At 38.6% G+C, this 22097-nt stretch overlaps 1 long non-coding RNA gene across 1 annotated transcript; it reads right to left on the bottom strand.

Moving 5' to 3' along the window:
• Positions 1-476: 476 nt before the first annotated feature.
• On the bottom strand, positions 477-20295 carry LOC131199645 (uncharacterized). Its single transcript, XR_009155377.1, has 3 exons — positions 20232-20295; positions 17254-17365; positions 477-1321 (listed from the first exon to the last, which is right to left on the bottom strand). It is a non-coding gene; the product is annotated as an uncharacterized LOC131199645 (long non-coding RNA).
• Between the last annotated feature and the right edge of the window lie 1802 nt (positions 20296-22097).

Raw genomic sequence — 22097 nt, 5'->3', positions numbered from 1 at the left:
GACAAATGTTTATGATAGATTAAGATAATCAAAAAGAGAGTGTCTTCTTATTGGTGGATTTTATTCCCCTGTTAACTACGTATACATGCATATATACGCAGTAGTAATATAAATTTTGAATTGTAGTAGCAATAAACCTTATGGGCTTGACCAGGGTATGTATGTATATATATATATATATAGCACATAACATTCTACATAGTTGATAAAAATAACACTTAAAAAGAATTAGAAGAGTTAAAAAGAAAAAGGAATGGAAGAAGTTAAAACTGTGAAGCTATCAAATTATTAGATAAATAATATCTATTTATCCTCACCCTGTTGGCAGTCAAGTAGAATAGAATAGAATAGAATAGAATAGAATAGAATAGAATAGAATAGAATTCTTTATTGGCCAAGTGTGATTGGACACACAAGGAATTTGTCTTGGTGCATATGCTTGGTGTACATAAAAGAAAAGATACATTTGTCAAGAATCATAAGGTACAACACTTAATGATAGTCATAGGGAAACAGTCAATATAAATCTTAAGGATACCAGCAACAAGTTTACAGTCATATAGTCATAAGTGGGAGGAGATGGGTGATAGGAACAATGAGAAGATTAATAGTACTGCAGACTTAATAACTAGTTGGACAGTATTGAGGGAATTATTTGTTTAACAGGGTGATGGCATTTGGGAAAAAACTGTTCTTGTTTCTAGTTGTTCTGGTGTGCAGTGGTCTATAGCGTCGTTTTGAGGGTAGGAGTTGAAACATTTCATTTCCAAGATGTGAGGGATCTGTAAATATTTTCATGGCCCTCTTCTTGATTCGTGCAGTATACAGGTCCTCAGTGGAAGTTAGGTTGGTAGCAATATTTTTTTCTGCAGTTCTAATTATCCTCTGAAGTCTGTGTCTGTCTTGTTGAGTTGCAGAACCAAACCAGACAGTTATAGAGGTGCAGATGACAGACTCAATAATTCCTCTGTAGAACTGGATCAGCAGCTCCTTGGCAGTTTGAGCTTTCTGAGTTGGCGTAAAAAGAACATTCTTTGTTGTACTTTTTTTATGACATTTTTTACGTTGGGTGTCCATTTTAGGTGGTGAGATATGGTAGAACCTAGAAATTTGAAGGTCTCTACTGTTGATAGTGTGTTGTCTAGTATTGTAAGAAGTGGAAGTATGGAAGGGTTTCTCCTAAAGTCCACTATCATTTCTACATTTTTGAGTGTGTTCAGTTCCAGATTGTTCTGGTCGCACCATGAGGCTAGTTGTTCAACCTCCCGTCTGTATGCGGATTCATCATTTTCTCGAATGAGATCGATCACTGTTGTGTCATCTGCGAACTTCAGTAATAATAATAATAATAATAATAATAATAATAATAATAATAATAATAATAATAATAATAATAATAATAATAATAATAATAATAATAATGTTTTAATTTGTATACCGCCCTTTTCCCGAAGGACTCAGGGCGGTGAACAGGCAGATAAAATACAAACATACACAATAGTTAAAACAACCCTTAAAAAACTGATTTAAATTTGCCCAAAAATTTAAAATAACAATACACCCCATAAAATTATAAAAATTTAAAAACCCATCAAATTCAATTAAAATTTAAAAATAAAATCAAGCTAGTCCAGCCATACGAAATAAATAGGTTTTAAGTTCATGCGAAAGGTCCTAAGGTCAGGCAGTTGTCGAGGCCAGAGGGAAAGTTGCTTCCACAGGGTCGGACCCCCCACAGAGAAGGTCCTCCCCCTGGGGGCCGCCAGTCGACACTGTTTGGCTGACGGCACCCTGAGGAGTCCCTCTCTGTGGGAACGCACCGGACGATGGGAGATAGAGGCCGGCAGTAGACGGTCCCGTAAGTAGCCCGGTCCTAAGCCATGGAGCGCTTTAAAGGTGGTAACCAATACCTTGAAGCGCACCCGGAAAACAATAGGTTGCCAGTGCAGTCTGCGCAGGATAGGTGTTACGTGGGAGCTCCGAACCGCTCCCTCAATAACCCACGCAGCCGCATTCTGGACTAGCTGAAGTCTCCGGGTGCTCTTCAAGGGGAGCCCCATGTAGAGAGCATTGCAGTAGTCCAGGCGAGAAGTTACGAGAGCATGAGTGACCATGCATAAGGCATCCCGGTCCAGGAAGGGACGCAACTGACGGATCAGGCGAACCTGATTAAAAGCTCTCCTGGAGACGGTCGCCAAATGGTCTTCAAAGGACAACCGACCATCCAGGAGCACGCCCAAGTTGCGTACCTTCTCCATCGGGGCCAATGACTCACCCCCAACAGACAGCCGCATCTGCAGCTGACTGTACCGAGATGCCGGCATCCACAGCCACTCCGTCTTGGAGGGATTAAGTTTGAGCCTGTTCCTCCCCATCCAGACCCATACGGCTTCCAAACACCGGGACAGTACTTCGACAGCTTCACTGGGGTGGCCCGGGGTGGAAAAGTACAGCTGAGTATCATCAGCGTACAGTTGGTATCTCACCCCAAAGCCACTGATGATCTCACCCAGCGGCTTCATATAGATGTTGAACAGGAGGGGTGAGAGAATCGACCCCTGCAGCACCCCACACATGAGGCACCTTGGAGTCGATCTCTGCCCCCCTGTCAACACCGTCTGCGTCCGGTCAGAGAGGTAGGAGGAGAACCACCGATACACAGTGCCTCCCACTCCCAATCCCCCCAACCGTCGCAGCAGGATACCATGGTCGATGTTATCAAAAGCCGCTGAGAGGTCTAATAGGACCAGGGCAGAGGAGTAACCCTTATCCCTGGCCCTCCAGAGATCATCCACCAGTGCGACCAAAGCTGTCTCTGTACTGTATCCGGGCCAGAAGCCGGACTGGAACGGGTCTAGATAGACAACTTCATCCAGGTGCTGGGGTAGCTGACATGCCACCACACTCTCTACAACCTTCGCCGTGAAGCGAAGATTGGAGACTGGCCGGTAATTCCCTAAAACAGCTGGGTCCAGGGAAGGCTTCTTGAGGAGAGGTCTCACCACCACCTCTTTCAAGGCAGTGGGAAAGACCCCCTCCTGCAAAGAAGCATTTGTAATCCCCCAGAGCCAGCCTCATGTCACCTCCTGAGTAGCCAGTAGTAACCAGGAGGGGCACGGATCCAGTAAACATGTAGTGGCATTCAGCCTACCCAGCAACCTGTCCATATCCTCGGGAGTCACAGGATCAAAATCATCCCAAACCACCTCAACAAGACGGGTCTCGGAACCCTCGCCTGGACCTACCTAATTTTGATCCAATCCGTCCCGAAGCTGAACGATTTTATCGTATAGATAACCGTTAAACTCCTCGGCACGCCCTTGTAGGGGGTCCTCCCGCCCCTCCTGTTGAAGGAGAGAGCGGGTAACCCGAAACAGGGCGGCCGGGTGGTTATCTGCCGATGCAATGAGGGAGGAAACGTAGGAATGTTTCGCATCCCTCATTGCCACTAGGTAGGTCCTGCTATAGGACCTAACTAGTGTCTGGTCAGCCTCAGAACGACTGGATCTCCAGACACTCTCTAGGCGTCTTCTCCGGCGTTTCATCTCCCTCAGCTCCTCGGAGAACCAAGGAGCTGGTTGAGACCGACGCCGGGTCAGAGGCCGCAAAGGCACGACATGGTCCAAAGCTCCAGCCGCGGCCTGTTCCCAGGCCGCAACTAGTTCTTCAGTCGTGTCGTGGGCCAGGTGCTCGGGAAATGGCCCAAGCTCTGTCAGGAACCTCTCCGGGTCCATCAGGTGCCTGGGACGGAACCAGCGCATTGGTTCCGTCTCCCTGCGGTGGTGGGTAGCGGTCAGAAAGTCTAGACAAAGGAGAAAATGATCTGACCATGACAAAGGTTTGACAACTAAATCATTTAAAACCAGATCATTCAACCACTGGGCAGAGATAAAAATCAGGTCTAGGGTGCCTCCCCCGACGTGGGTAGGGCCATCAATTAATTGAATCAGGTCCATGGCCGTCATGGAAGCCATGAACTCCCGAGCCGCCGAGGATGCCACGCCGGTTGATGGCAAATTGAAATCCCCCATGACCAACAGTCTAGGGGTTTCAACTGCCAACCCGGCCAGCAACTCCAACAGCTCAGGCAGGGCTGTTGTCACGCAGCAAGGAGCCAGGTACGTGATCAGCAAGCCCACCTGCTGGAGATGATAGCCGGGACGGCGGTTGAGACCCCCAGACTTATGGTCATGGGGGATTTCAACTTGCCGTCGGCGGGCGATTCGTCAATGGTAGCTTGGGAGTTCATGGCTTCCATGACGGCCTTGGACCTGACCCAGGTAGTTGCAGCCCCCACCCACGTCGGGGGTAACACACTGGACCTGATTTTCGTCTCGGGACAGTGGCTAAATGATCTGGAGTTAGGGGAATTAATATCTCAACCCTTGTCATGGTCAGATCATTTACTCCTTCAGCTAGACTTTCGGACCGCTACACCTCACTGCAGGGAGACAGAACCAGTTCAATGGTTCCGTCCCAGGCGCCTGATGGACCCCGAGAGGTTTCTGACGGAGCTTGGGCCATTTCCGAGGGAGTTAGCCCACGGCTCGGCCGAGGAGCTGGCGGCCGCCTGGGATGAGGCAGCCGCTGACGTGCCTTTGCGGCTTCTGACCCGGCGACGAACTCGACCAGCTCCTTGGTATAACGAGGAGCTGAGAGAGATGAAGCGCCGGAAAAGAAGCCTAGAGAGCGCCTGGAGGTCCAGCCACTCCGAACCTGACCGAACACTAGTAAGGTCATATATTCAGACCTACCTAGTGGCGATCAGGGCAGCGAAACATAACTATTTCTCCGCACTCATCGCATAGGCAGATAATCGCCCAGCCACCCTGTTTAGGGTGACCCGCTCCCTGCTCACGCAGGGGGCTCAGGAGGACCCCTTACAGGGATGCGGTGAGGATTTTGTTCAGTATCTGTCTGATAAAATCGGTCAGATTCGGGACGGCTTGGACATTGATTGGATAGATTCAGGTGGGATGGCGGAGACAGGTCTTGAGAATGTTATCTGGGCTGAGTTCGATCCTGTGACTCCTGAGGACATGGACAGGTTGTTGGGCAGGTTGAACTCCACCACATGTTTATTGGACCTGTGTCCCTCCTGGATGGTGCTGGCCACTCGGGAGGTTACACGAGGCTGGCTCCAGGAAGTTACCAACGCTTCTTTGTTGGAGGGTGTCTTCCCCGCCGCTTTGAAAGAGGCGGTGGTGAGGCCCCTCCTCAAGAAGCCCTCCCTGGACCCGGTTGTTTTAGCGAACTATCGTCCAGTCTCCAACCTTCGCTTCTTAGTGAAGGTTGTTGAGAGTGTGGTGGCAAATCAGCTTCCTCAACACCTGGAGGAAACTGTCTATCTGGACCCGTTCCAGTCCGGCTTCAGACCCGGTTACAGCACCGAGACGGCTTTGGTCGCGTTGGTGGATGACCTCTGGAGAGCCTGGGACAGGGGTTGTTCCTCTGTCCTGGTTCTATTAGATCTCTCGGTGGCTTTTGATACCATCGACCATGGTATCCTGCTGCGACGGTTGGGGGGATTGGGAGTGGGAGGCACTGTGTATCGGTGGTTCTCCTCCTATCTCTCTGACCGTTCGCAGACGGTGTTGGCAGGGGGGCAGAGGTCGACCCCAAGGCGCCTCACTTGTGGGGTGCCTCAGGGGTCTGTTCTCTCACCTCTCCTGTTCAACATCTATATGAAGCCGCTGGGTGAGGTTATCCATGGTTTCGGGGTGGATTATCATCTGTACGCTGATGATACTCAGCTGTACATTTCCACCCCGAACCACCCCAATGAAGCCGTTGAGGTGATGGGCCGGTGTCTTGAGGCCGTACGGGTCTGGATGGGGAGGAACAGGATCCATTTGAATTGCTGCTTCCATTTGAACATATAATCAAAGCCCATTATGATAAGTAAACATGGTATCTTAAAAAAGAAGCCAAGAATACTTATCAGTCGTATTTCCTGCTTTGAAATCTAAAACTAAAGAAGATCTGGGATGATAACAAAGAAAAATTACTTGTTCCTTCCAAATCTCTGCTTTGTTTCTTTTGGTGTTTTTTGAAATCATTTTGCTAAAGTTTAAAAGAAATGATTTGCTAGGATTCTGATTCGTAAGTGTTAGTGAAATAAATGTGAGTGCATAATATCTCTTTAGTGCACATGAGCATAAAAGATAACTTTCCGTTTCTAGATGTGCCATTTCATGCATGAATTAATATCTGTTTTTAACCATTATATGATTCCATTTTTCCTTATCACACTTTGTGAGATTTAGTCCATATAAGCTTGAAATTCCAGTCTCCCAAAATAATGTTGAAACTTCATGTGATTCTGACATAGTTGCTCTGAACAAAATAACTATTGTAGCCATCTTGTATAATTACCAGAACTATTGGGAATACAAAATAATGTGATTTATAAGACAGAATTGATTTGAATATAGGCTTTAAGCTACAAATGATTCTGTATATTCTGGGAATATATAGCTTGATAATCATACTTGTTTTGCAATTTTATTCAAGAATGAAGGAATTTTATTATACTATGGTGGATTATGTTCTTTATTACCTTACATTAAGCAGGTAAGCAATAATTTAGGAGGTATCTGTTCTAACCTATCTATGGAAATGGAAGTACCCATTGGAATATATAGCAGATGTTTAAAGTCTTTTAATGAGTGAATGAGATTATGCATAGTTTATCTGCATATATTATCAAAATGATGGAACAAATGTTAGCTTCAAAAGTTTATCATAACAATTCTGGAAACTAGTCTAAAACACCTTACAAATGAAAAGTTCGTTTTACAGCATTTAGTATATTCTTTCTCCTTGTTAAGCTTGTAAATCACAAGTCTACTGTATAAATGTATACAAGACACAGAAATGTGTCTTGATTAACCTGATTTTATGAATGTTTTATGATTTTCTGAATGTGAAGAGCACTTCAAAATAGAAATTATAAACAATAGTAAAGTACAAATTACAAGTGAGTGTTCCCAAGATTAACTTTGTATTAATTCCACTGGAACCAACATAGATAAAATCATCATGTTGCTAGCTGTAAGGCTTGAAAATAATTATTAAAAATACCATTGCTTAAAATTTGTATGTATTGTGGTTATTTTTAAAGAAAATCTATTTTCTTTTAGCCCGCCATTGTCATAACTTGAAAATATTACTTCCCCCTATTAAAAATCTAACCTGTACCCATATTCTGAATCCATGAAACTTCAATTCCTTAGAACCAATTTCTAAGTGACTTGTAGAACATGCACACATTATTAAAATTGGAATTAAACCTACGGTATATAGTTTTATATACCATAGGTATATACATTAAGTATATACATTATAAAAAAGTTTGCTTCTGTTATTTTAGTGCCTCCAATCTGCACAGTTCATGACTGTGAATTGAGTTGTCAAATATTGTGGTCACTAATTTTGCTCGTATGGTCATACTTTTGGTGATCTGCAGCACAAAGGTCTCTCTGATACTCCCACTAGCATTCCATTGGTAAACCAAAAGCTAAGACTGCTGTTACAAATTACCCTTTAATTTATTGACTATTTCTCAAAGTGAAAAGAGTTGCAATAGTTACTTTATTGCTTTATTTGGGATCATGAGATCAGTGAAGTTATTAGAGAAAAGAGAGAGTAAATCAAGTATGTGGTCCTTCATTGGTGCTACGATTTAAAAGATGACATTAGATTGTTGATGTATTTCTGTAAAACTACTGGTAATATAGTTGTGTGAAGGTGAAAGCTGGAGGCATGATTGCTTGTGCTACGCGCCATTCTTCATTAATTGCAGCAAACTACATGGGAAGATGGTCAAAAAGCAGAACAGGATTACAACTATCTGGCAAATATTTGGAGAAACTGGTCTTCTGCCCCTTTCATCTCTTGGAATAGTTACCGTGAGAAAGCACATAAAATCAACACCATGAACATGAAAGTACTGTTCCTGTTCAAATTCCTGTGTTAGGCATAAAAGGCATAATAACCTACACATATTCTTATAGTGATAGCAAATGAGTTTGTTGTGTTGTTTTTATAAAAGAAAACACTAAATAAGAGGTCCTCCAACAAAGACTATCTATAATTCATCAATCTCCTATTTTTCTGCATCAAACTTGGATAACTGTCATATTAAAAGGTTGTCCATGAGCCATGAAAATACTATTCAGTCTTTGAATGCATTGTAGCCAAGTACTGTCCTTGTTATATTCTTCACAGTCAGAGAAACAATACTATTCCTTTGTTGTTTTTCATGTCCTGAGTAGTAAACAGTGGGATTCTATGATTGAAAATGTCCAATCCTGGTCTGTCTCAATTCACTAATGCTAAAATGTCAATTTGTAGTCATTTCAATTCATCTTTCACTGTATTGACCTTTTCTGTGTTCATGTTAACTTACATTCCATTTCATTGTAATTCTCTCTCAGAGCTTCTAATTTCTTTTCCTCTGTGGCAACATCATCAGCACGATGATGATGGTGGTTTTAATGTAGCTCATCATAAATACCATTTATACATTGAAATATTATCAATGTTTTCCTAGTCACAAGTTAAGTGCCAGCCTACTTAAGCAGTCCATCATCCATCTTAATTTATTTATTTATTTATTTTTATTTATTTATTTTTATTTATTTGTCATAACAGCTTACATAAGCATAAGCATGAAGTAACTATATAACATATAAGCATATATATGAGTATAAGCATGTAATAACTATATAAATTGGATATAATGAAAGGAAACAGTAGGACAGGAACGGTAGGCACATTTGTGCTCTTATGCACACCCCTTATAGACCTCTTAGGAATGGGGTGAGGTCAATAGTAGACAGTTTTTGGTTAAAGATTTGGGGATTTTGAGTAGAGACCACAGAGTCAAGTAGTGTGTTCCAAGTATTAATAACTCTGTTACTGAAGTCATATTTTCTGCAATCAAGATTGAAAAAGTTAACATTAAGTTTAAATCTACTGTTTGCTCTTGTATTGTTGTGACTGAAGCTGAAGTAATCTTCAACAGGAAGGACATTGCAATAGATGATTCTATGAGTTAAACTCAGGTCATGTCGAAGGCGGTGGAGTTCTAAGTTTTCTAAACCCAAGATTTCAAGTCTGGTGGCATAAGGTATTTTGTTGTATTCAGAGGAGTAGAGAACTCTTCTTATAAAATATTTCTGGGCACGTTCAATTGTATTGATATCTGAAATGTGGTATGGGTTCCAGACAGGCGAGCTGTATTCAAGAATTGGTCTAGCAAATGTTTTTTAAGGTCTGGTTAATAGAGTAGTGTTTCTGGAGAAGAAGCTACATAAGATTAGGTTTACAACTCTTAATGCCTTTTTTGCAATGTAGTTGCAGTGGGCTTTGGCACTTAGGTCATTGGATATGAAGACTCCAAGGTCTTTGACAGGGTGGGGGTCATCTGTAAGATAATGTCCGTCGAGTTTGTATTTAGTGTTTAGATTCTTTTTTCCAATGTGTAAGACAGAGCATTTGCTGGTTGAGATTTGGAGTTGCCAGGTTTTAGACATCTGACACAAAGTTAAGGTCTTTTTGTAGGGTAGCTGTATTGTTGGTAGTGTTAAATAGTTTGACATCATCAGCGAAGAGAACATAATTACTTTTAATATGGTCGCAGAGATCATTAATGTATAATATGATGAGTGTTGGTCCAAGAACACTGCCTTGGGGAATGCTGCTATTGACAGGAACAGGATTTGATAGGGCACTGCCTATTTTGACCACTTGTTGTCTGTTTGACAGGAACGCTGTTATCCAATTGTGGAGGGATCCGGAGATGCCATAGGATTTTAGTTTTAGGAGAAGTTTGTCGTGTACCACTGAGTCAAAAGCTTTACAGAAGTCTTTGTAAATTGTATCTATTGTTTTGCCTTGATCAAGATTAGTAGTCCATATGTTTTTGCAGTGAAGAAGTTGTAAGTTATATGATAATTTTTTTCTGAAACCAAATTGTTTATTAGAGAGTAGATTGTTTGTTTCTAGGTGGAGGGTAATGTATTAGTTGATGATGGATTCCATAACTTTACGCAGCATAGAGAGATTGGTCTGTAATTTTCAACTAAGCTGGGGTCTCCTTTTTTGAAGACAGGGATGACCATAGCTAGTGACTAAAGTTTGGGAAGGGAACCAGTCGTGAAGGCTTTTTCAAAGATTATGCTTAGGGGTTCTGCTATATAAGTGGAAAGCTTTTTATCAGGTCCTATAGATAGGGATGGTTTTAAATCTTCTGTTGTCAATCCCTTTATATTGTTTATCCACAAGTATTTCTTTAACATATATGCAACAAGTTCCTCCAAGAATTGTAAAATTTTGATGTCTTCATACTCTAAACAAATAAGATAAAAATAATCCTTCCAGTTTGTGGTTTCAGTACAACCAATCAAATCAATCTAGAAGACTTGGAATTTTTTTAAAAAATAAAATGCTTTCACAAGTCCACTTTAAAGTTATGCAAATTTCAAGCACCTTCAATTTTGTAACTTTTTCTTTGCCTCTCTGTGGCAGTAAGCTTACTGACCATAGATCCCACAAACATTTAAAAAAGCAATATTATGGTTGGCCACACAGTCACAGCTGTTTGGATTGGGTTTGGCATTTTTATCCACCTCTTGAATCCTTTCCAAGGACCTGGGATATTGCTATTATTATACCATCATAATATTGCTATTATTATACAATCAGCACATGAGGTTATCCTTTTTTAAGGGTTCTTGTTTTACTGCTATAGCAATATCAGAACATGAAGGAAAAAGATGGGGAAGGGAGGAGGTTGGTCCTCTATCAGGGCATTAGAGGGAATGCCAGTTATGCAGGCAATTGACAAGTGTATGTTCTACCACTTGCTGATTTCTACAAAGGATCTGTCTTTAAAACTGTCAGAGAGCCTCTTCTGGCAATTCAGAAGATAGAGAAGACCTGTCAATAATGTTTTCATATGGACATTTCATTCTCTGTGCTTTCTGAAGAGGATCTATACTGTAATAAGGTTCTTTCTCATCCATTCATGTACTGTAGATGCCTGATGTCTTCCACTTAGACAGGCACCTTATCTTAACCAAGTAACTCCACAAGAAGTCATCATTCTAGTATGCTGACAGCTCTTCAGGAATATCTGAAAAAGAAGTCCCAAGGCAGCTGTGGTACACAAGACTACAATGGAGGTGATGGACTGTTGACATCTCCTAGGGTACTGTCAATCAAGTCATTCTTAGATGAAGCCAGACAAGTGACAACACTATAATTCCATGGCATTTATTTTAAAAAAGAAATAATAGACTTTGCCTTTCCTTTTAGATAACCTTTGGCTTTTGGAAACTAGCTAATAACATAGAATTTGTTAGTTTGAATGTAATGAGAGTTGTTACAAATTGAACTTTAATTGGACTATGGTTGGTGGTCTTGTTCTGAAATTGGAAGATGTATCTGAACTGAAATTGGCAGAAGTATGTGAAGTAAACTCGTCAGAGAAAATACTTTCAACTGTAACCAAATATTTCCTTTGAAAATAGCCACAAGATTTAGGAGTAAAAAAATTTCTATTATATTTCAAAATCATGTGACTTCCTATGAAGAAATACTTTCTAGGTTGCATTCTTATTTGTAGGTTATATCCTCAAAAGACAAGGAAGTCTGTGTGATGAAGCATTGTTTCACAGACTCCAGTGATTGACAACCATGGCAAAGAATAACAAGAAAAATCTACATCTATTTTTTTTTTATCTTGATGTTATCTGTTTATCCCCCTATTTTCCTTGTCATTCTTGGTACAGCCAAAAATCCTACTTATGCAATGTATTTCCAAACTATTGAGAGTAGTGTAAGAACATCATCTGATCTTTAAGGATCATTGCATAATGAATGAAATCATTTTGATCTTTTATAAACATTGTTTCTTACAACTTGACATATTAAAGCTAAATAAATTGTTTTGTTGTAATGAGCCTTACATATCAATTAACACAAAAAATAATAGGACAGTTAAAGCATCTATTTTGACTCAGGGAGGATTTTAGCAGTCCCTCCAGATTTTTCAACTTTTCATTTATTTAACCCAAGCTTTACCATAGCCAAATCAGTATTTTTCTTGTATTTGAATTATGTTTTTCATTCTTTCATGTTGATAAATAATAAAAATACTTGCAAATTTTATGTTGATTTTTATCATATTTATATTGTTTGACTATTATTGCTCTCTGTGCCACATCATTAATTTCATTTTTAATTAATATTTTCCATCTGCCACAATTGATCTCAGTAGTTTACAGTGTGAACAAACTTTACAATGGGATTTGACTGAAAGTAGTTGTGAATGTTGGAAGCATACAGATAATACATCCTCTTAGAAAATTTACATCAGAATAGCATAACCATCACACTAGAAAATATCTAATTTTATTTTTAAAATAATGTATTAGATAGTTGCCTCTCATAAAATAATTCTGGGCAATGTACACCATAAAACATTAAAAAAATTTAGACAGACAGACAGATATGACACCAAGTAAAATTATTAATATGGATGATAATACAACCAGGAAACAGGACCGTTAACAAATTTTGGCCCCAGGACTGGTCAAATAAACAAGTTTTCATGACCTTGGAGAATGCATCTCCGGACCCCTCCATAATTAGATAACAGTGTTCCTGTCAAACAGACAGCAAGTGGTCAAAATAGGCAGTGCCATATCAAATCCTGCTCCTGTCAATAGCGGTGTCCCCCAAGGCAGCATTCTAGGACCAACACTCTTCATATTATACATTAATGACCTCTGTGACCATAATATAAGTAACTGTGTTCTCTTCGCTGACAATGTCAAACTATTTAACACTACCAACAATACAGCTACCCTTCAAAAAGACTTGACTTTGTGTCGGAATGGTCAAAAATTTGGCAACTCCAAATCTCAACCAGCAAATGCTCTGTCTTACACTTTGGAAAATAGAATCAGAACACTAAATACAAGCTCGATGGACATTACCTTATAGATGACCCTCACCCTGTTAAAGACCTTGGAGTTTTCATATCAAATGATCTAAGTGTCAAAGCTCACTGCAACTACATCGCAAAAAAGGCTTTAAGAGTTGTAAACTTAATCTTGCGTAGCTTCTTCTCCAGAAAGATTACACTACTAACCAGAGCATATAAAACATTTGCTGGACCAATTCTTGAATACAGCTCGCCTGTCTGAAACCCACACCTCATTTCTGACATAAATACAATTGAGCGTGTCCAGAAATATTTTACAAGAAGAATTTTCCACTCTCTGATTACAACAAAATACCTTATGCCACCAGACTTGAAATCCTGGGTTTAGAAAATTTAGAACTCCACCGCCTTCGACATGACCTGAGTTTAACTCATAGAATCATCTGTTACAATGTCCTTCCTGTTGAAGACTATTTCAGCTTCAATCGCAACAATACACGAGCACACAATAGATTTAAGCTTAATGTGAACCGTTCCAATTTTGATTGCAGAAAATATGACTTCAGTAACAGAGTTGTTAATGCCTGGAATGCACTACCTGATTCTGTGGTCTCTTCCCAAAATCCCCAAAGCTTTAACCAAAGACTATCTAGTATTGACCTCACCCCATTCCTAAGAGGTCTGTAAGGGGCATGCATAAGAGCACCAGCGTGCCTACCGTTCCTGTCCTAATATCCCCTTTAATTGTATCCAATTCGTATAGTTATTTCATGCTTATGCTTTTATATACTGTTGTGACAAATAAATAAATAAATAAATAAATAAATAAATAAATAAATAAATAAATAAATAAATAAATAAATAAATAAAATGTTACAGAAGGAAGAAACTATGGCAGAAAAGTCACGTCTACTGGTTCCAAAAAATAGCATATGAAGAAAAGACTAGATAGAGTGACATATTATACAATGTCACTTGTATAATATTGGATAAATTGGAAAGAAATGCTACTGTAAATTACCATTTTTAATTAATAAATATTAACATCGATGCAACAAACATTTTAAATAAATTGTTAAATTAAAATTTAAAAATTAATGCAGTCCCAAATTTGATAGAACCCCACTTTTAGCTATTGCAAATACATTTTCCCCTCCCCCACCTCTTTTCTCTTATAGAGAGTAGGTTTGCAAATACCAACCCTAAATTTTCTGCCTCTCGTATGAATCTAAATTTACATTGTGTATTTACAATTTACATTAACACAGTGTAAGCCGCCCTGAGTCTTCGGAGAAGGGAGGGATATAAATTCAAATAATAATTTTAAAAAATCTCCTTCAGGTGTACTAGAGGTAGAACAGATTCCGTGGTTGCCTAAGAGAACAATTAGAAGTTTATTCCTAAAAACTTTTAAAAAGCAAAACATTACCAATTTTTCAAAGCAGGCTTTTCCCAGAATTCAAATAATTGCCAGCATACTAGAAAACAATTATTTCTTGTCATGCCATGCCATTAGAATGAAATGAAATATATCAGAACTTTAAAATTAGCCGAAGAGTATCACTGATTGACACAACAAATTGCTTATAATCATGAAGCTGTGATAGGAATGTTCCTGAAAAGAATCATACTTTTGTGAATTATTTCTGTCTTTTGGGATAATTAAAAATGCAAATTATCTAGAATGGTACCAGAATATTACATATTTACATAGCTATCTTATACTTGGTGGGAGTTAAGGACACTATTTTAAATTAGACAAAGAGGACCAAGAAGTTTTGTCACTGAGGCCAATGGATAGTTCCAATCCATAATTTTTATCGTCCTATTCATTTAAAACATAAAAATAAAAAGTGCCCTCCAAAAATATGTCTTCTTAAAACTTTGAAAAACATTTTTGGCTTTTTCCCTTCAGTGCCTTCTGTTAATGTTGGACTTCTGCTCTTATAATTCTGTATCAACATCAGATTTTGAGAATTGCACTCCTTCTGGACAGTATCATATTACTAATTTACAGTAATGTGTGCACATATGGGTTTAAATTATAGAGCTATGGCCTTTCCATAATATATAAGAATCCAAACATGTAGAAGGTTGCCCCTGATTAGAAGAAATTACATGCAGGCATCAATACCTGGGCCTCTGTGGCTCAGACTGCTAATGCAGTCTGTTATTAACAGCAGCTGCCTGCAATTACTGCAGGTTCTAGTCCCACCAGGCCCAAGGTTGACTCAGCCTTCCATCCTTTATAAGGTATGTAAAATGAGGACCCAGATTGTTGGGGGCAATAAGTTGGCTTTGTATATAAATATACAAATAGAATGAAGACTATTGCTAACATAGTGTAAGCCGCCCTGAGTCTTTGGAGAAGGGCGGGATATAAATGCAAATTTAAAAAAAACTATCAATATATTCCTTTTTGTTTTGTGCCTTTAACTTTATTAACCCCTGACTATCACCTGGACAAAACTTTCTTGGCAAGATTTGAGAAGTGATTTGCCATTGCCTTTTTTTAGGGTAGAAAAAGTGTGACAGGGCCATGGTCACCAGGTGGCTTTGAACCTAAGGCAGGATTTGAACTTACAATCTCACACTGTCTAGCTTGGTCCCTTTACCACTACACCAAACTGGCTCTCTAATATAAATGCCATACTAATGATATTATGATCATAAGAAAATTATTATTCTTGCAATACCACACCATGAGTGTATGTATTAATACTTTTTGTTGGCACTCTTGCTTAAGACCAAAGTATCTGAGGTGGTATTTTTAGAAAGTCTAGCCTCAACAATTATTTCCAGATTCCTTAGAAAGAGATTGAACTCTTCCAGAATCTAAAAATGTCTGCTTAAAATGATGAAGTATCAATTATGATTCAATAGTCATATTTGGATTCGGATATAGTTTCACCTCATTGTAGGAACAGAATATGCTTTCCATTCCATTTTCTGATCTGCACAAACAATTTTTTTGCTATTTCAATAGAGAAAATTACCTTAATTGTTCTACAAAAAAATGTTGTCATCAGTGCTTCTTAAACATGTAATTCTCCCAGTGGTGGGTTGCTACTGGTTAACCCCGGATTGGGAAAATCAGTAGTGGCAGTGGTGGGAGGCTCCACCCACCACTCGGACGATTCTGCACACCTAGGAGCGAACTGGTAGCGACAAGTTTTGAAACCCACCCTGGATCCTCCTAACCCATAATAAAAGTTTTCTGCAGATAAATCTCAGATGTATTTAGGTGAGACATATTAGCTACTCTCAGGAGTAGCTTGTTGGTTATTAAAATTTTGTGACTGAATAAATATGTCATTTGGTAAATTCCTTATTTACTGGGCATTTCCCCAAAGGACTGTTCTGAAATGCCTCCAGAAAGATTTTCGAAACATTATGTTAGCTCTTTCAATGCTTCAGCAAATTTCTGAAATGGTGTTGAAAACTCTTACACTGAGACAAGAGCAGGAAAAACAGTGGTAATGTAACACGTTTATTTAAATGTGAAAACAGCTGTACTCAGCCACTTGCTAAGAGTAGATTATCTACAAAATATTATTTTGAGTGAATGTACTCATTTATCAGATATCTAACTAGTCACATAATTTTGCCATCATTTTAGCCTATTTAAATGGATGATTTTGGTAGCAAACCACTGGTCTGTACTTGCTACTGTGATCTGAACTGGAAAGAACTGTGTTATTAATCATATAGTATCCATTCAAATGGCTTGTGCTTTTACTACAGTTATGGTAGGATAAACACAGCAAGCACTTTAATTCCATATGATCTACCATGCTATTGCATACATGCTAAGAGCTGTAGAAAGATCATCTGATGTTACTTAATAATTGATGGTTGACTTTTTCCTGAATATGGAATAGAATAGAATAGAATAGAATAGAATAGAATAGAATAGAATAGAATAGAATAGAATAGAATAGAATTTTTATTGGCCAGGTATGATTGGACACACAAGGGATTTGTCTTGGTGCATATGCTCTCAGTATACATAAAAGTAAAGACACATTCATCAAGAATTCTAAATATTCCAATCAGTGCAGTCAAAGCAAGCTTGTAGCTTTAACTTTGCCTCCTCAGTCCAAGTCTTCAATGATTTAATTGTTCGTTGTGGTTGTAAAGTCTTTACCTGTAAGTGAATCATGCAATGATCAAAGTGTCCTACAGCTGCTCATGATAAAGACTGAAAATCATCTTTAAATGTTGTGTAGCAATGGTATAAAGTATTCTTGCCTCTAGTGGGGCAATTGACATGCTGAAAGTATTTTGGTAGGTCTTACCTTAAGTTTGCCTTGTTTAGATATCTCAAAATAATGACCAGTGAATCGGGGTATTTGGCTTCAGCCTCCATAATTTGGTCAGCTAGAATTCGTAATGCCCTGTTTATACAGGCTTGTTGTGGGACATAAACAGCAATTAGAAGAAATGAGAAAAATTAACGAGGCAAATAGTATGGTTTGCAATTGATAATTAATGTCTCTAAGTTTTCATCACAGAATTTATATATTATAGTTATATACAGAGACCAGCTGTTGTTGATATATAAGCATAAGCCTCCTCCCTTCTTTTTAACCAGATGTTTCTGCAATTCTGTCTGCTCGCTGAATCTGAAACCCTAGGATATGCAGGCTGCTATCTTCAATTGATTCATTTAACCAGGTTTCAGAGAAACATAGGGGTGCTGAATTGTAAAAATCAGAATTGTATCTGTTTAAAAGGAGTATTTAATCCATCTTATTAGCAAGTGAACATATGTTGGTTAGGAAAATTGAAGGCAGATGAGTTTTATTTCTCCTATTTCTTAACCTGTTTAAAATTCCTGCCCTTTTACATCTCCTTCTCCATTTCCTCCATTTGTTTTTTGTTGTTATTGTTGTTGTTGTTGTTTTGTAATCCATGGCTCTGGGGAAATTGCTTCTTCCTGTGTTAGAATCTCCTCCGCGTTTGTAAAGACAGGGGTGGGGTGTGAGATCACAGAAAGCTGCTACTTGGAACGTTGCTTAATTTTTAGCAGATGATCTTGTGAGTATGAAATCTGTAGTGAGTCTCAGAGAATAATTAAAAATAAAGAAACCATTAGAGAGCATTTCACCGAGTCAGCCTTCGGCAGTGCCATCTTGGATCAGACCATCTTGGATCAGACAAAATGTAACTAGAGCATCGTTAGCTGTAAGCTTTAGCTATCTGTTTTAGATAACAAAGTTTCATTCAGATAAATGAAATAAAATACGCAAGTACTGTTTTCCCAATATTTTTTTTTCATGAGAAATATGGTTCCTATCACTTTTTAATACTTTCACTACTTAGTGAAGTCCCAGCTATGACTGATAACAATAGAGCCAATGTTAATAAAAGCAATTTTATTGCTTTTAATAAAAGAAAGCACTTGTTTACCGAAGGTGCTTTTGAGCTTATTCTGAATCCAGTATTATTTTGCCAGCATACTAGTTTTCTTCTATTGGAGTAGAACTGCTAAAATAAGGAAAGGGATTTATAATGTAAGTGTAGTTATAATGTAATTTTATGTATATTTTTGTATAATGTATAATTTTGTAAAATAATGCATAATGTATAATTTTATGTATATTTTTATTGCATATCATCATCCACATTTTACAAACCAAGAATGTGAGTATTATGTAAGAATGTATAGATAGTATGTATCTATATACATGTGTATGCCTGTAAGTGTGTATGTGTAAAGCTTATGCATGCATGTGTTGTGGTGTATAGACACACTGATCCTTATGTAATAAACAGTTTTGTATGCATGCTGGCTTCACTGCAGCGTCTAGGCAAAAGTGCAAAATACAAAATACATTTAGGAGCTATGTATATAACATCTAAGTGCAGAAGTTCACAGAAATAGTGAAGACACATTAGGGATTGTTTGAAACTTGACAGATGGTGGATGACAGAGCTCATGGTGGGAAAACATGGCCAGCATACCATTTGGGATAGAGAAACAACAAAGAATTGGGGGGTTACACTGCTTTTTCAGGCATTGTTGCTTGATTCTCTGAAGTTTGTATAATTTCTTCTTTCTCGTGCTTAAAAAGGCTACTTTTTGTAGTTTAAGAATACACCATACCAAAGCTATGATGCACTACATAAAGTATTTTATTTTTTAATGAGCAGAAATTTTTCTCTATTGAATCCTTTGCTTGAAGCACACTGACATCAGGACCTGCGTTAGTTAGTAATTGTTGTGCTTAAAGCACTATCAATAAGTCCATTGTGTCTCAAGATTGGCATTTTGTTTACCTGCCTGTCTACATGGCAGTGAATTATGCACTCAGTTTGCTCTATTATCCTATCCTCATCAAGTGCAAAGGATCATAAATGCAATCCCAGGGATATATTTACCTGGAACTAAATCTCATTGAATTACTGCTGACTCATTTTGGGAAGAGATAAATAAATATAAGTTGTCATTATCAAAAAGTGAGTTAAACAAAACTTTGAAAAATGCTTGCTGCAGAGTTTTTACTTGGAGTTGGGGGGGTTTCTGGAATGCTGACACATATAGCAGCACAATCAGGGGTGAAATCCAGCAGGTTCTGACAGGTTCTGGAGAACCAGTAGTGGAAATTTGAGCAGTTCGGAGAACCGGTAGCGGAAATTTTGAGTAGTTTGGAGAACCAGCAAATACCACCTCTGTCTGGTCCCAGACTGGGGTGGGAATGGAGGTTTTCCAATATCCTGGAGTGGGGAGGGAATGGGGATTTTGCAGTATCCTATCCCTGTAGTAGGTGGGAATGGAGATTTTGCAGTATACTTCCCCTGCCACGCCCACTAAGCCATGCCCACAGAACCGGTAGTAAAAGAATTTGGATTTCACCACTGAGCACAACTCAGTGACTTAGCAACTGATTCCTAAACAGGAGTCACATACCCAGTTCTATGCTAACTTCAGTAGAGTTTGCATCACCAAATCATTCTGCGGACTTGGTTGGACATGGCTTTTTGAAGACATTATTTATGGGTTTCTGACATCTAATAGATGAATGTACTGTACAAAATGCTATCCAACTGGCACAAAAACGAAATTTCTCACCCAGGAAAACACAAGTTAAAGAAAACCTTATGAAAACAACCTCCAAATGCTTCTCCCCCCACGTTTTTTTCTTCTTCTTTGCTAAAGACTTGGAACCCAACGGTAATGAGGGAGGAAGAAATGCATCTTTTTCCTGTAGGCAGTTAAGGCTTCTTCAAAAAAAGTAAAGAAAGAATATGTCTTACTGACAAGGTCACTTACAGTTTTCTGTAGGCTGAAAAGTGGATTGCAGGCTGATGATGGTGCAACAAACTTTTGTTTCTCCTTCCCTACCCCCAACCCCTGGCAAGCACATGGCTTGACAAAATGCCATCCGAACATGCTTTCAAACAGTGAGCTCATTGTGAAGCTCAAGCCGAGTTGGATGATTGAGGAGCACAACATGCTCAACAGATGTAAAAGAAAGGGGGAGATGGAAAGGAGGAAAGGCGGATATCATTCATGATTCTCTCAAATGAGGAATAGCTTCCACAGCCAGGTTCTTATTGACAGCAAAAAGGATATGTATGTGTATGTGAGCTTGATATATAATGATGGTTTATATGAACATAGCAGCCATTGCAAATCTTTACACTAACCATTAGCGTTAATTTCTTTTTCTTCAGCAGTTTACTTAACTTACAATTCTTTAATAAGAGCATATGGACTGCATTTACAATTTCAAAGCCGATTCATATGAAGATTTTAAAATTATGAGTCCTTCACTTGTTTGTAGGTAATGAATATCAGACTGAAGCTTTGAACAAGCGATGAATGAGTAGACTTTTGCAAATTTAGTTGGTGCCCCTTCTACAGATATTCTTACTGAGAATCCTGCTGTCTTTTTTCGTCAATTTCTTGTTTAAAATAACTTGAAAACACACACTTTTTATGTTTTGTTAAATTAATAAGAATAATCTATAGAGTTTTTTTGAATAATTGTTTTCTTTTCTTCTTTCAAGTTCAAGGATTCAAGTGTCCTTACATAGAAGTAAAAAAAAGCCAAACCTCTCTGTCCTGCCACTGATTGACTTTCTGGATTTTTCCAGCCTGAATCTGGGAAAAAATCCTAGCAGTAAGAGTAAGGAAAAAAGGGAAGACATTTTTTATTTGATTAATCTGGAAAATGTAGATCATAAGCTCTTCTGAGAATAAAAACACAATCAGTTCTTCAAATAGTCCTAAACTAAGCCATCTGAAGGGACGCAGTGGCTCAGTGGCTAAGATGTTGAGCTTGTCGATCGAAAGGCTGGCAGTTCAGCGGTTTGAATCTCTAGGTCTGCTTAATGGGTGAGCTCTCATTACTTGACTCAGCTTCTGCCAACCTAGCAATTCGAAAGCACATAAAAAAATGCAAGTAGAAAAATAGGGACCACCCTTGGTGGGAAGGTAACAGCGTTCCGTGCATCTTTGGCATTTAGTCATGCCAACCACATGACCATGGAGACATCTTCAGACAGCGCTGGCTCTTCGGCTTTGAAACAGAGATGAGCATCCCCTCCTTAAGTCGGGAACTACTAGCACATATGTGCAAGGGGAATCTTTACCTTTACCTTAAGCCATCTGAAATCTAGAACTTCAACAGTAAATAATTTGATTCATATTTTTTATAAACATTTTCTGTAATGCTTTTTATAAAGCCTTTTCTGTAATAAAAATCAAGCTTTATATAGTTACATTTTTGTGAATATTGTACTGCATTCAGCAGTTAAAATTATTTATATATTAAAAAATATTGAGGCAAAAATAATATTCAAACAAAAAATTGTATTAATGCAATATATTACAGCATGCTTTGCAAAAATAAGGTAAAAGTGCTTACCAAAGGCGAAATCGTTTTTCATATTTTTAAAAAGGCAATGATGCAGAAACAGGACAAAATGAATGTAAAGTTAGAAAAAATGAGAACCTGGGTGAAATTGACATTGACAGATTTGTTCATCCCAAGAACTCAGTTGCAGATCCTCTGGGAGAATGTAAAATTTCAGGAATCATTAAGCTAATTAAAAATCTGATAGCTCAGAGACTAACAGTATTATGATCTTCTTAATCTGGAGAGGAAAATGTAATTGCTGCTGATTCTTGCAA

This window comes from Ahaetulla prasina, chromosome 5, assembly GCF_028640845.1.
Source record: "Ahaetulla prasina isolate Xishuangbanna chromosome 5, ASM2864084v1, whole genome shotgun sequence".
Lineage (NCBI taxonomy): Eukaryota > Metazoa > Chordata > Lepidosauria > Squamata > Colubridae > Ahaetulla > Ahaetulla prasina.
Note: the sequence above shows the minus strand (reverse complement) of the source record. Positions and strands in the feature narration are given on the sequence as shown.